We start from the raw sequence: 17,032 nt of genomic DNA on the forward strand, positions 1-17,032 counted from the left end.
TCATTATTTGAATCGTTCAAATTCGGTCGCTTGCTTTTTTATTCCGGCTATTCAAAAGAAAAATTATTGAAAATTATTCACTGAAAACCTTACATATGTGTGTTTCACACAAAGTGGTCAATTACAGATTGAAATTTGTTACGATGCCACGAAGAGGTCGCGCTAATATCGGTCGGCGTTCTTTTTGGCATCAACATATATTGGTAGCCCAAGGCACATGACCGAGTACTCCTAGGATGCGATGACACAAGTGCGAAATTATGGATCGCAAGCGGTCGTCACGATGTCACAGCACGATTCCTGATCCAGAGAAAGGCCAAGTATTGTACGAAGTGGTGGAAACCAATTTGCTTCATGAAGCTTGCGGACACTACCGTCCCATTTCGGTTTGCATGTCTGACAATACTCGTAAATGCACCAAACACTATCCACGTGCTTTTCTTTCGGAAACACAAACTGGAAATGATGGATACCACTCTACCAGCGTCGCTCACCAGACAACAATGGCGGAACATTCAGGATTCAATTTAGAAAGTGAATATTGAAGTTGACATTTCATGGATCGTACTATATTCACCACTAATTCACGTGCAAAACTCATATCAATGTTGAGTATTGCAGTTTGGTGAAATCGACAAAATACCTTTGTAAGTGCGTCACCAAAAGAAGCAACATGACATTTATTGGTCTTGAACGTATATTTCAACCCAGAGAATACAGTACAGGCAGTTTAAGCACCGCCAGCAACAAAATTAGCATTTACGAATTTTTGCTCAACTTTCGTCAATGATACGTTTGCGAGAACATTGCTCTATTCCAGTGGTTCCCAAACTTATTTTGTTTTAACTCTTACGTACTCCACCTGCCAACAAGAATGATTATTGAAACACAACTTTATAGTATTAAAACAGAGAATATTTTATTAAACATTTTCTAAAATAATCGATCCATATATAAAACTAATGTGAAGGATGAATCTGATGCTGTTTAATAAGTTTGTTAATATCAGGTTCCAATTTACTCAAGAACAGTCGCAAGTCGCCACGTTCGGTAACAAGCAAACGATTTCTATTTTTAGTAAGCAGTGTTGTCACAGCACTAAATCCACGTTCACACAAATATGATGATGGGAATGCTATAAAGAATCGGTGAACGATTGACCACAATCCGGGGTATAATTGCGAGATCGGTTTTTCTAGCCAAAATTCTTGGTAACCATTTTTGAACTTGATTTTTATTTCCTCGTTTGTTGTCAATTCTATAAGTTCTTCTTCCAGCTGAGGTGACATTGCTGTGTTGTCAGTTGAAACCGGATCCAACACCCAGTCTTGTATTTCCAAGTTCAAAATATCCTCGGTGAAGTCAATGTGGAGGTTTTCCAAATGTTGGCAGTAGGCAAACAATTCGTCGCTACTGCATGATACTGATAAATTCGGAAAATTGTGAAACTCACGTCCGCCCAGATTCTTTTTGTGTAGAAGCAGTTTGGCTGCGAAAGCAGCAACGACGTTTTTTGTTTTAATTAAATTTAGTTTATCGCCTTGCAGTTGGAGATTCATGTCGTTGAACAATTTATACAGATCTGTCATGTAAGCTATATCAATCTTTGATGTTATGAGCTTGTCTTGAAATTCTGTATCTTTAGTTTCCAAGAACTCTATAACAGAGTCAAACAGGTTGTAGAATCGAGTTAGACAATTGCCTCTTGATAGCAAACGAACTTCAGTATGAAACAACAAACCATTGAAATCCTCGTCATAAGTAACACAAAGCTGATGAAATAATCTATCATTCAAAGCGCAACAGCTCCTTGATTTTATTGACTGCTTTGATGACATATTGCAGTAATTGCAATAGTTTTTTACTAAGTTTCTAGCAACTAAATGTTGTCTATGAATAACGCAATGTACACCAAGGAATCTGGAATTTTATTTTTTAAGTGCGCTATTAAGCCTTTATGGCACCCTAACATAATCGGAGCGCCATCCGTAGCAATTGAAATAATATTTTCAAAGGAATCTCTTCTCATCGCAAAACTTTTCCAGTTTTGTGTGGGTCTCTAAATTTCTAGCAAATAATAGTTCTTCACATATTTTCTCATCTTTAATAAACCTCACGTAGGACAACAACAATGCTTCATTAGTTGGTAAAGTGGACTCATCGAGCTGAATTGAGAATTGGCTTGTCCTCAGGTGATCGCACAATGATTCTTCAATGAGGATAATATCTGCGGCCGGTTTATGAAGCACGGTAGTTATTACTTCATTTATTGCTGGCAATATTAACTCTTCTCCGATGTTATGTGGTTTGCCTKTYTGAGCAATTAACAAAGAGATATTGTACGAAGCTCGAAGTCCGTCGTCATCTTGCTTAGCAGCCGCCGAGAATAGTTTTGGTACACTTGGCTGAGTATTATGCTTCTTCTATAGGTCTTGAAAATATGTTACATTCTTGTCTCTCTTATCTGGATGCATTTTATTCAAATGATCTTGCAGTCTTTAAGGCTTCATTGCTTCATTCGAAAATGTTTTTAGACATAGAAGACCAGTGTTGGGCATTTTTGCACTACCACTGTCTATCCAGTGGTAGTTAAACAGCAAAATCCACTATCACTGAAAATTTAGTGATAGTGAAAAAAATGCACTATCACTAAACCTTTAATGAAACATGAGCTTTAACTAAATACATTTGAATTTATATTTTATGGCCAATATTAATTATCAACTAGTTTGTTGATAAAAATATTTCTTGGTATATAGGCGGTATAATTAAACGTTGTCATTAAGCCAGTCCAACGAAATAAAACATGATTTCTTGGTGTCAAGTGCACTTCAAGTCGACTTCCTGCAAAGAGAACAAAATATGTTCTTTGGGTATTTCATTCCCACTTTAGTGTCTATCAAAATAAAAATGCGACGTTTAGCTTCTGAAAACTTGAAATTTCTTACGGAAATTAATACTGAAATGCAATTAAAGTTACTGGAAAGGTTTGAAAAATATTATCGTCTGCACTCTGACTCCTGGGATGCAGTTATTGCAGCAATCAGCATTCCCGATATCAAATTAAAATTTTGTAAAGTTTTGTTGGAAAGTGCTGAGTCATACACTCTAGCTGATGTTCGAGAAAAATTTAAATCATATGCGCTGGAGTTTAAAAGACAACCGGTAGAGGAAAGAAATAATTTACAGCCATCCATAAGTGCTAGTACATCATTTCTCGAATTCAATGACGAGTCCACAGGTATTCGATTTAAAGAAACCAACCTGCGAAATTTTTTTTATATTTTTAATAACTTCCTTTTTCAGATGAAAATCAATGTATACAAGTATACTCCCACGGCGGAGCTGTAGCAACCGAAGTAATTTTGTACTTTAATGACGCTGATAGGAGCATTTTCCCAGAAATACAGTTCTAAAAAAAAGGATCTTATATTTTTTTTAGGATCTTTATCCTTTTTTTTATTTTCCACAGAAATACATTTGTAAGAAATGATAAAGATCCTTTTTTTATTTTCCACATAAGATATTTAAGGAGTTCAAAAGCTCAAAATATGCGCTACATCAGCTACCTACCCGACGTCATTTCGCAAGTGATAAAATAAATTTTTCAAGAGCTCAAAGCATGCGCTACATCAGCTCGAACCTACCTACCCTACACCTTTGCGCAAATGATTATAATATGATATCAAATGCCCACATTCAGATTTGGCAATGGCAATAGCAATACGTTTGACAGTTAGTATTCTATAAATTCTATCCCCGTTATGAAACGGAGCGACCGATTGACATGATTTAATTTTTTCTATATATAATTTCAGATATATGAACTACGCGGAGAGAAATATAGAACCGAGTTTGAGCAATCTTTTAATTCATATTAGTTGATGTTCACAAGTTGTTCTTGAGAATTGAGAGCTCATGTAGTCGTTGTCTAAGAGGCCTCCTAGCTAAACAAAAGTACAAATAACCCCCAGGCCTCTACACAACGCCCCCATTTTCTTTCTGGGTCTCTTACCGCCCCCCTTGACACCTGCGGCGCTCACAAGGGGGCGTTATCGCCTACTTTGGGAAACACTGCTCTGTTCGGAAATACCTTGACATACATACATGGAATGCATTCGAGGAAATAGTTCCACAATCCACTTGAAAAATGACGTTTGCGTCGCTATTGATAAATGTACGTGGTTCAATTTCAACTGAGTCAATGCGTACTGTGAATGCTACGATGTGTGCAATTACAATTGCTGGAACATGATAATCACTGGAATCAAACGATGGCCGATGAGATAGCTGCTTCGAATGCAAATGAAGATGGCACACTTTTCGCGATAATCATTTCGACATATCAGCCTTGAAATCCGCATCAATTATGGGACATGAACAAAAATGACATTGCCGATGATATTTTACATCGTATTCACTAAGAATTGAAAAAGGGACAATTCCACGAAAGATGAACTCATCACGAATGTTCGGGCATTGGCCAAATTATCGTAACTATGGATCTACACGCGCCATGTTAGCTGCCAAAAATACCGATGTTGTTGACTTAAACTGGAAGATTCATATCAAAATCCGGGAGACTTGCGCTCATACAAATCGATCGATCGTCTTGACAATAAAGACGACGCCGTGAATTATCCAGTGGAATTTCTAAATTCTTTGGAAAGGCTTGGTATTACACCGCATCAATGATTTGCCATTTCAGTTCAAACGTATTCCGCATGAACTGAAATTTGCATTTGAGGTGACGATCAACAAGACACAACTTGATTTGTTTTTATCACACGATCAGATATACGTGGTGTGCTCACGAGTTTCAAAACCGAAACAGAAACCAAAAAATGTGGTTTAACAAGCCGCATTATATTTAATTAAAAAAATATATATAACTTTTTTTTCATTTCAAAACACATAATTTCACGCAGGACAACGGCTGCGAGGTCAGCTAGTAGTATATAAAGATGCGTTTTCGTTGGAAAAGTTTCTCATAAAATTCTTCAGCAGCCGAAAGCCTTTGATGCTAGCGCTGCGTACTGTAGTTTATTTAATAATTTGTTTATTATGTAAGCTTTAATAAAATAAAATAAATAAAAAAAAATTTTTTTCAGCCATTCGGAGTGGATAACAGCTTGACAGAAACAAGGGCGCCTGCAGGGTGGACGCTAAATACCTAGCAAAGTGCAATGCTGATTGCGAAGAGCACTGACCGATTTTAGGTACCGTAGGAGGATGCGAGATTCAGCGCTGAATTCCAAGCGTATTTTGCTTTATACTCGTACAAACGTGCGTTTATTTCTCGCACTCGTCAGCTTTACGCTCGGCTCGGCTTTCAGCGACCACTCTGCAGATACCCTAAGACAAACATAACTAATAGGAGAAAAAATTCGAAGAAACTTCGGTAAAGGTATATACAGCGATAATATGAACACATTTCCATACATCCTGCCATAAGTTCTGTTACAAGTTCTGGCCGTTAAAAAAATAAAAAAATAATAAATATTTTAATAAAATTAATTTTATTTAATATGGATGTACAATACAAAAATGTATACGAAATGGTAACAAGCTCTTTAACAATACGGCTATGGACCCCGCACAGTTTCTATTTGTATTGTCGACGCTGCTCGAATCAAAGATTTTCTGAGGCTCACCAAATTTCTGTGTTACTTCAAATCTATCTACACACTGTAGTCGAATGGATTCAAACGTGGACTTCCTGACGGCCAGCCAGCCAGCCTTGAAACTAGGAATACTGCTTTTAAGCAATGTGGTCATATACCTCAGACAGCACATCCTTCCGTTGCCAATGCACAAAGGACCGTAAATCTTCCGCAGCAGAGAACTTTACTTCTCAATTGCGTACTCAATCCGAAGTGCACCTGTTGGCAAAAGTTATTCTGCGTTGGATTTCAAGAATGACATTGTTGTTGGATTAACTGGTTTCAAGATAGGCGATACTAAGATTTCAAAGTTATGGCTGTCAACAGTGATGTGGATGCCACGTCGCGAGTGCAACGACCGTCGGGATAAGCCGGATAAAAGTCCGGGTCCGTTCCTGTTTTCGTAGACCACTCTCATAAGGTCCAATCAGTTGTTGACAGTGAGCTTTAATCTTTCACTCGATTACCTTATATGCGATGTTCAGGAGGCTTATCTTACGGTAGTTACGGGTTTTAGCTTTTATATGTTGTAAATCGTAGCAATCAAAAAGTTATTAAGTAGCAAAACCCTCTGCAGCCATCTTCAGATGTTCAGATTGCACATAACAGTATTTTAGATGTTTCTGCTTGCACTTATATTAAACCCACAAAACCCATTTGGTATATGCATATTGAATAAGAGCACAAATGCACATAAAGCAGATGATAACACTATTATATCTGCCAGAAGACAACGCAAATACATACTCGTATCTGCATATGCATGGATATGTTAGTGTTTCAATTCATGGCTTGTGTATACTTATGTGTAAGTACGCACTCTTATGTTAGACCTATGTATGTTTTACCACATTTGGGCGAAATTGTGCTGAATGAGAGTTGTAAAAAATGCACCGAAAGCAAATAAATTTATGCCTCAGTTGAAGAAAGACCTAAGTCAAACATCCATGCTTTGAGTTGGGATGGCTGCGTCGATATGTTTAAATGCCATAAGGTGTAATCAACATCAAAAGCAATTCCAAAAATATTTGTGTAAACGGAACCAACACACACACACTCACCGTTACGCTCGAAACGGATCTACGCTGACGCTGCTTAGTCCGTCCCTCCTAAACGCTTCGGCACTTGCCCATAGTGAACGCAAGTTTCCATTCAGGTGAAAAATGTTTCTCAGTTACAAATAGCTAAAACCAATAAATATTGTTCATCCACTCGATTTCGATTTGAGAAGCTGCAACGCCCTCAGCTGCCCTCACGTCGTCGCTTCATGCCCGCACACGCCCAGTCACACGCGCGTCCCCAGCCGATGGCCGCACTCACTACTCAACTACATATGAATCAAATACAGCAGCGATTTCAGAAAAACACGCCACTTCAATTCGAATGCTCCCGCAAGCGCACAGGTAAACAAACCAGAGCAGTCACAATAGAACTCTATAAAATGCATGCGAATAAAGCCATGCTCCCTCAAACATACAAGCTCGGGCGGTGTGAACGCCTACCTATTCGCACAATGGATTTGTATTTTATACTACCTGGCATAACTGCGAGTTATTTGCATCGACATCGACATCCGGCCAAACCGAAATAGCCAGTCTATTACACACATCCCCACATGCACCATATGTACATGAGTGTTCACTTGCGTGTGCCTTGGCAGCCACCTCTTGGCATTCAAGTCCGCATTCAGATTTTTCATATTTCTGGCTCAGCACTTTTTTCGATTCCTACTCAGTTGAATACAACTATTTGTTATGAGTTTGTATATGTGTGTTAGTATGTATGTAAGCAATAAAATGGAAAGATGAAAAGTAGGAATATTGCTTGAGAATGCCTTTATTGAATAATAACGGATTGGTTAGTTTTCAGTTGTTCCGACAAGTTCAAGTTTGATCTCACACACATAAGCTTAGTATATCCATTTGGTAAATGGTTATATTCAGTAGATCGATTTATAACCGCATTTCTGATTTGGAGCAAAGCATAAATGATGGCATTGTACATCCGAAAGACTTCTCAGTTTTCAACTGCACCGAAATGGCAGAACAAACCGGAGCTTACACCTTCGCCGCCTGGCTTGAGCAATAATCTGCTTAGACTATTTAATTGGCAATGCAATGTAAATGGAAAAGTGGTAGCGACTAATCTGCAGAAATCGCATTAGGGGATGAAAACTAAAGCATTCACCGTCTTTTGCTGACTGCACAATAACAAATTTATTTGCATGCATAGGAAAACAAGCCTTTTGCTTGTCAGAAAATGTCAGAAAATAACAGCTAATGGTGTTTTGCCTGGAAAGTTTTGCATCAAACAAAGGCGTTAATGTATTTCTAGGACTTAACACATTTTATAATCAGAAATCAGCCATATGCATTCAACAATTTTTATTAGAGGAAATTGTGAATCGAATGCAATGGATATTTTGGGAACCATGGGAGAGATTGCTTTAAACCAAATGTCTTTAAAAGGTATCATACATTGGGCGATAATATAAAAGAGGAGTGAACATCTTAAAAAACAGTCTAATGACGCGGGAATAAAGTCTAGAACAACTTTGGCTATGAAGTTTAAGCCGGAATAACGAAAATATTTATAAGAAGCCATTCATCGACTGATTTCGATTGCGGAATAGGAAAAATCGACTTCTTCCTTTTCAGCACCACATGAAGTGTTAACAGTCAAAGGCGTCAACCTAATTTCATTAACGGGCTACATGGGTTTCCTGGGTTAAAAAACATTTTTTTTTTTTTTAATTTTTTTTCTCTTATAAACTATTAAATATTATATTTTTTTAGAACTTTTTATTGTTACAAACATACACTATTAACAAAAAAAATTGTGAACTTTTTGGAAAAAAAAATTTTTAATTCGGCCATTGGGAAGTCTTTTCCGGTGACCCCTCTGAAAAAAGATGTGTCCGCATTGGCAAAATAACTCCTTACAGAATCATCTAAAGTGAAAAAATTTACGAAAATCTTGCCAACCGTCTTCAACAGTTTCGAGAAAAACGCGTTAAAAGTCGGCGCTAGTCTAGATCCGAGGACAAATCATTCTGTGATTTGTCGGTCCTTCCATGTAATGGCATTATGACAATCTTAATTTAAAACTTGCCTTGTATTTTGGCCGGATATAATCCGGGTCAATCCCGTTGTGGGAATTGTTTTATTTTCTATTCCGATACTTTCAATGGTGGTGACCTGACCTAAAAAATCTGATGGAAGTTAATATTTTCTCATGAGAAACATTGATTTTTATACTGTAATATACGGATATCAATAACAACTTTAAGTATTATGATACCTCATGCGAAGAATGTGTTTCGTGCGCTTTGCTCAACTTATGGTCAGCATAAGCCTCTGGGCAGCCTAAGAAAATCCGTTTGAAGTTGAAACATCCCCTACACAGGGTTGTGCGCTGGGTTTGGGACTCGGCACGTAAAAAACGCCCTCAATGAAGAGAGACTACCTTTCTTCAAGTTATTACGTGCCAACGCACCGACGGAAGGTAACAACGATGTCTTCTATGAGCGCTTGGAGCGCACCTATGGGAGCTGCCTCCGCCACGATGTCAACATCGTGCTTGGCGACTTTAATGCCAGGGTGGACAAGGAAGGTATCTTTGGCGCAACAGTCACTAAATTTAGCCACACAAAATGTGTGAGTATGAAGAGCTTGACGCTAGCCAACAGGGGTAATGTTCGAAAATTCTATAATATAACAACTAGCGAAGGGCTAAGTTCGGGTGTCACCGAACGTTTTATGCTCTCGCATCAAAGACCGTACTTGTGTAAAGTTTTGTTCCGCTATCATCATTGGTTCCTAATGTATATATTATACAGAGAAGGCATCAGATGGAACTCAAAATAGCGTTATATTGGTATACATAGTGTTAAGAAACTATTATGTACCGAATTTCATTAAAATCGGTCGAGTAGTTCCTGAGGTATGGTTTTTGGTCCATAACCCATTTTTAAAAAAAGCCTGCGTGCAGCTTCCTTCTGCCATTTCTTCCGTAAAATTTAGTGTTTCTGACGTTTTTTGTTAGTCGGTTAACGCACTTTTAGTGATTTCCAACATAACCTTTGAATGGGAGGTGGGCGTGGTTATTATCCGATTTCTTCCATTTTTGAACTGCATATGGAAATAACTGAAAGAAACGACTCTATAGAGTTTGGTTGACATAGCTATAGTAGTTTCCGAGATTGTACAAAAAACTTAGTAGGGAACGGGGTCACGCCCACTTTTCCAAAAAATTACGTCCAAGCCCCTCCCTAATGCGATCATTTGTGCTAAATTTCACTTTAATATCTTTATGTATGGCTTAGTTATAACACTTTATAGGTTTTCGGTTTTCGCCATTTTGTGGGCGTGGCAGTGGGCCGATTTTGTCCATCTTCGAACTTAGCCTTCTTATGGAACCAGGAAATACGTGTACCAAGTTTCATCATGACATCTCAATTGTTACTCAAGTTACAGCTTGCACGGGCGGACGGACAGACAGACGGACAGACAGACATCCGGATTTCAACTCTACTCGTCACCCTGATCACCTTGGTATACATAACCCTATATCTGACTCTTTTAGTTTTAGGACTTACAAACAACCGTTATGTGAACAAAACTATAATACTCTCTTTAGCAACTTTGTTGCGAAAGTATAAAAAGATGCGGCGACTAACAGAAGGTTTTAACATCGGAGCATATTTTTGTTGAACCCAAGGAGGTGATTTAGTAACCGATGCCCAGATCATATTAAAACTATGAAGGGAACACTTCTTCAGCCTGCTATATCGAAAAGAGAACGCGATAAAGCAGACGTTCCATTGCCCGACATTGCCGGCAGAGCTTTTCAATCACGGCTTATTTGTAAAATATGTTCGGTCGATTGCATGCCCAACGATTGGAATTTAAGTGTGCTCTGCCCAATCCACAAAAATAAAGACCCCACAATCTGCGCCAACTGCCGTAAGATAAACCTCCTCAACATAGCGTATAAGAGGCTTGGAAGATGACAACAACTGATGAGTCGACGTTGTGAGTTTTCGAGAGAAAAGTTCTGTGAAAGATTTATGGTCCTTATGCGTTGGCCACGGCGAATACCTCATTCGATGAAACGATGAGCTGTATGATTAAAAGACAGGGGGCTACGCTCGCTAGGTCCTGTTGTCCGAAAACACTCCAGCTTTGAAAGTATTCAACGCAGTACGCGCCGGGGGAGGCAGAGGAAGAGGAAGACGTCCACTCCATTGGAAAGACCAGGTAGGGATCGGCTTGGCTTCGGTTGGAATCTCCAATTGGCGCCAGTAAAGAAGAAGAAGACTTCGGTGAGCAGGTAACTTCTCGTTTTTAACCGATCGATTTACCACCAAGATCGTGTGACCCTCTCTTGTGGGGATATGTAAAGTCTAAAGTGTGTGCGGACAATCCGCTTCGATTCAGGCCTTGGAACAAAAATTCACGCCTGTCGTTCACTACTTACCAGTCGAAATGCTCAACAGAATGACAGAAAATTGGAATCAACAGATAGACCACCTGAGACTTAGCCGCTACCAACATTTAAAAGAGATAATCTTGCAAAAATAAATGCCAAAAGATGTTCTTTGGAATGATAATAAACATTCCCATTAAATTTGAAGATTCTGAGCTTTTTCTTTCAAAAACTATGGAAACTTGAAATGGAACACCCTTTAGTTAGACCTATCTTAGCTAAGCAAAGCAACCTTACACCAGCCAACCACAGCTGGATGGAACTAATACGAGTAAAAGAAATTGGTGAAAAGTGTAAATTCTATATTTATGTAAAGAGAGTGAGATAGGTATATCCGTGCTGCAGATTTCAATACTTCTCCCTACATTCAACTATATATACAATTTTCCATTAACGTGTTCAAATTTTGTCACAGAAACTTGGTATTTACATCGCATTATGAGCATAATTAAAGGCTTATTTCCCTCATTAACAGGTTTTATATTTACACCGCGTTCAAGGAAGTATACTTCTTATCGCACAAAATTCTACGCCCCTTAATTTTACTCATGTACAATATAAGCTAACTAAATATATAAATTGCTCCAACATATTTTCCCACTACATAGTAATGAGGTACATTTGATTAAATTTTAATATCTTATGTATTACCTAAATGAAAATTGAAAGTTTGAATACGACCGAAATAATTATAACACGTCCGATAGCTTAATTAACTACCAATTATTAAGAAAATTAGCGTAAACGTGTTCATAAATACAAAACCACTTTTTTTCAAGGACCAAAGCCGGGACATATTTTCGGGTGTTGGCAAAACTTTATAAGTATTAAAAATGTCGCGAATGAATTAAATATGCATTATTCGACGAAATTATAAAGGCATCACAATCATCCCTGTTTCATAACCACTTAGTCCGATATATTTATATTAAACTCGGCCTAATTAGGTATGTGTCATATTTGTGCTGGAGGAAGCTACACATCGAAACTTTAATTTTTGTTACCGAAAGCCAAAATGTAAATAATAAGGAGACCTACAAGTTGTCGTAACGCAGAATTTTAGAATCATAAACACACCTGTTTAAAAAATGTATTGTTGGCATGTGCATTTTTCCTCAAGCCCATAAAAAAATTGTGAAAACATCTATAGTTTTGTGACAAAATATTATTGTAAAGAAATGTAAATTCAATTTAAATTGCTTACTAATAAGATACAGGTGACTGGTCACGCAAACGTATAATGTGAAAACCTGAATTGCAAGAGCAACGAGCCATCGAGCTTTGTCCCTCGGCAGACATCTACGAAATGGTTGAGTGCATCTATCAAGAGAAAAAGAAATCATTCAGCAAAAATGAGCTGTAAAGAGAACTGAATTAGAAAATATTGCTACCGACTGGGAAGGGCTTATCAGAAAGCTAAAACAGATACAGATAAGGTCATTTCTCAATCTGTAAGTAATTCAAATCGTCAATAGCATCATGAAGGCGTTATCCATTCACAACTCCGCTGAGCTCAGCACCAACAACAATAATATATTCGATATCAAAAAAGCTGTGTCAGTTGAAAGTTTCGAAACGCCAAGGACATTTGATGACTTAGTCCAGTGTCATGGATGCCAAAAGTTCAAACGCAGAGATTCTGCAACAAACCTTTTAAATGTATTAAATGTACACGAAACCACCAAAACATCTGACCGCACCTAAGCAAGGGAAGAATCTACAAGCAAATCACCCAGAGATTGTTTAAATTGCAAACCAGAAGTCACCATACTGTTAATAAAAATGAATCTCGGCCTGCTCCACTAAGTCAACTTATTCCTAGTGCAACTGTTGCCAGTTTTTTGCGTCTGTCGACCTTAAGTTCAGCCAGGAAACCCTCACTAATCGTCGATAAGGAAGTTTAAGTGTTTAAACTCAAGGCACATACGCATTTCCACCTGTTTGAACCTCCAATATGACCACAGCGCATTTTATCTAGAGGTTAATACGCCGGTTCTCGCAATGAATAAACCTACAAGTGTTCGTGACAAAGCGGCACAAAAAAACACAGTACCTGAGATCAATAATGGCTATGCTGTGGAAAGCCTGAACATAAGGATACACAATGCTGTTCATATTAGCAAGCCTGGTGCTAGATTCACACAGACATCAAGCACAAGCAGGACAGACAACTTTGGTCCAATAAAATAATGACAAAGGTATGAGAAGAGAGACATCTTCAGCGTACATGGCAAGTCAGTAAAACTCCGTAAAACAAAACAGAGCTGAACCATGCTACGAAGGAACGGAAGGAAGTACTCAGAAAATTGCCAGTCCAGATACGCCGTTTGTCGCCATACAAGGGGTATAGAAAACTATCATTGCGACTAGACAAAAGGATAACCATATATCTAGAAGCTCACCAATTAACAATAGCAGAGGTCACCATAATTAATGCAGAATAAGCTGACGAGTTAGTCACATCTGACTTCTATCGAGTTTAGTAACGGTTCTAGCAATGAAGAGGTCAACAAGATTTTAGACATTATCAGATGGAGAGGCTTCAAAAAGTCGATTTTTTGAGGATGTTTTCGGGAAGGAAAGAAATAAGTGATTAAAATGAAATTTATAGGAGTTATAGTTATATATTTAAACATCATTCACAGACTCTTTGGATACGAAATCTTCGATATTCTGCCTTTAGGTCGGCGGGCAGTATGCAGGTTGCAATTTCTATAGGAAACAAAAAAATTCAAAGAGATTCATATTTTGCAATAATTTACCTTCTAATTTTACTTATGTTGTTTAAAAATATGTTCAAACTTGACTTTTCTTAGTTTTTTTAGTTTAAATAGGAGATAATTTAATGCCAAAGATAATAAACTTTCATACGCCGTTTAGTTTTTTTCTATCCTGCTCGCCAATTAAAAAAAATCTTAAAAATGAAAAGCAGAGAAATCGCGCGTCAAACTTTTCGCTCACTGTCTGAGAGACTGTCGATGCATATTATTTGAATACGGCCGTTGTGTTTTAATTTTTATGCTTCTACAATTGGTGTAATTTCCGAGCTGAAGATAGCCGTTTAGCTAAGCAAAAACCCATTTTTGATTAGATCTTTAGATTCTTTTGTAATACCAATGGTTTTTCAACTTTCTTTGAACCATCACATTAAAAAAAAAGCCAGTTCTTTTGCTTCCACTTTCGCACTTCCTCGGCATGTTGTTGACTTAACCCTCTGTGACTGACGTGAAATATTTCTAACAATGCTAAATACGTGATAGACTACCACACACCATTTCTATGTCTTATATTTTCCAAGTTTCGTTTTGTAAAACTAATAAAACCATTTTTGTTTATTGTTTATAAAAAACATAGATCTGTGTCTACTTAACAAACATGTTAAGTGGTACATTAAAGCCTATAACTTGAAAAACAAAAAATATTTAATGTTATAATTTATGTAGCAAAAATTTTAGATTTTGCTTAATTTGCACTTAAGTTAAACAGTCTTAAGACTTGAGATCATATCCATATGTATATATGTATAAAAACTACAACTTTTCCTGGCAGGTTTCACAAAGAAGCTTGGAGCACTGGAGGCAAATTGGCTTTAAGCAATCACGACAGTAATACCTTGTTACCCTTTTTATTTTTTGATTAGATTGAATAATTGTGGAGGAAGGGGTAAATCTTGGCCAAAAATCCTTGTGAGCAACATTCTTAGTTCTTGTGGCTTTTTGTACACCCGGAATTTCATATGGTCTAGCACCAATTCTCTTGCCAGATTGGGCATAAAAGTTTTTCTTCTCATTTTTACATCACTGTCAATACACATTTCTTGTACTCTTTGAAATACTTCCATAGGCCATCGACGAGTTTTTCGACTGCATGAATATATCGAACGCTTTTTATAAATTTCGTCAACTCCTCCTTTTGTATGGTTGTAATTTGCTATTATACCATGTTTTTTCTTTATATTTCTTGACAATTGTATGAAGACGAAATCAGCAAAACAGCTTTATTTTTTTCGGTACATATGATAATAGGGTATATTCTTTCGTAAAACCATACATTGAACTACCGACTTCTCTAGTTTTGTACGGTAAGAAGGAAGATGGTATCTCAACTTTATTTTTTTTAGAGTTCCTAAGTAAGTCAATCCCTTTTTGAGCAGAGCTTTCATAAGTGGTATAGAGCTAAACCAATTAACAGCCGTAATGTTCCGGTTTGAGTTTTCGACATCCTTCACAAGTCTTAATACAGGCTGAGTTGGTACTGCCAATTTCTTTTCCTGTTCATGAAACCCTATGCGGTCAGAATTTTTACCAAGCTAAATATTATATAAGCATTTTAAATGTACGAGCATCGACTAACAACATTATTTTAATGCCATACTTTTCTGGTTTCTGAGGCATGTAAATTATAAACTTGCAGCGACCTTTAAACGGCAGTAACATTTCATCGATGCAAAGGAATGATCCGGGTGTATATTGAAATTGACCGTTTAGGATAAATTTGTTGAAGAAATTTGAAATTGGTGCAAGTTGATCTTCTTTGAGAGGCTCCGCTCTGGTAGTTGAATAGTCAATCCTAAGGCAGTTTACCAAAGAAGAAAAACGTAAATTTGACATCCCACAACGAAATATTTCACGGCCACTGCCATCGGTTGCGAATATTGTGCGAATGCTTTCATTTCCGTTACAAATGTATCCATAAGTTCCACCTTTGTAGTATTATTAAATTTAGCTCGGTAGTTACAGAGTTTTTGACTACTATATTGTACTAAACAGTACTATAAATCCTTTCTTACCTTTGTAGTAGTCGCTTGTTGGATGTTGATTCACTTCTTCACAAATATTTTGTGGCTCAGTCGCATGTTGTTCTGCATTGTCTCCATCATTATCTAAAAGTGCCGTTTCTGGCTGAAAATTGGGGTCATTGCATTCATCATCCATATCGCTGAACTCTTGCTCACTCTCTTCCTCCAGCCACTATTGTATTCATTTCGGTTTTTAAAAGTTCCAGATGAGGTTCTCTTAGAACAACGATATGTTTGAATGCTCCATAACAACAAAACTAAAAAATAACAATTTTACTAACGTGTTGTTTAGGAGACACTATGAACATATAATATAACAAAAATACTGATTTTCTCACAGAAACCTACCATAATATTGAATTGGTTGAATCGCAGACACTTTTTCGCTTAAAATGGCACGTGTGCTTACATCAATAAAAAAGTACAGAGAACAAGAGAGTAGATGTATGGAAAATAACGGTAAAAAATACTCTCTTGTGTCTGTTGGTGACTGCTAGACTACCACATCAGCCACAGAGGGTTAAAGCAAGTGGGTTCGTGCAGTTTTGGGAAAACCACTTGATATGAAAAGAGATTTTGCAGATTTCCATTGAGGACTGAAGTTTTTTTAGTTTCGATAAATCTATACATATCTTCTTGGCCATTTTAAAGATTCTGTGATTGTAGAATTAATTTTTTGGTATATTTTGGATCGAGCTAGAGCCTTGAAGTCTATGGATGTTATCGGAGTTTTCTATGCAGTTCTATATTTTATTTGCAATTAATTTAAAAATGCAATCTTGAATAATAGGCAGCTTCATTTCATTGAGTATGTTTGAATTTGGAGTTGTTCAAAACGCAAAACTAATTATGCGTGTTGCCTTGTGGTAGTATTTTTTGGTTTTCTGCAGACAGCAATGGATATTTTGCCATATAACATAAAAAATAAAACAATGCGTTTTTTATAAGCAGCACTATGTGCTTCTGTTGAGCTTTATTACAAAACTGAAAACACTTAACTTTAAGGTTTATAATCTAACCTATGCTTGAGCCGGCCTACGTGACCAAAGATGCTTGGTCAGCTAAAAGGGTTTGCGCGTGTTTC

General features: G+C 37.3%; 1 pseudogene; it reads right to left on the reverse strand.

Annotated features, from left to right (window-relative positions):
* Positions 1-959: 959 nt before the first annotated feature.
* Positions 960-16,084, reverse strand: LOC108977626 (annotated as a pseudogene).
* Between the last annotated feature and the right edge of the window lie 948 nt (positions 16,085-17,032).

This window comes from Bactrocera latifrons, unplaced genomic scaffold, assembly GCF_001853355.1.
Source record: "Bactrocera latifrons isolate USDA-ARS-PBARC rearing strain unplaced genomic scaffold, ASM185335v1 scaffold_93, whole genome shotgun sequence".
Lineage (NCBI taxonomy): Eukaryota > Metazoa > Arthropoda > Insecta > Diptera > Tephritidae > Bactrocera > Bactrocera latifrons.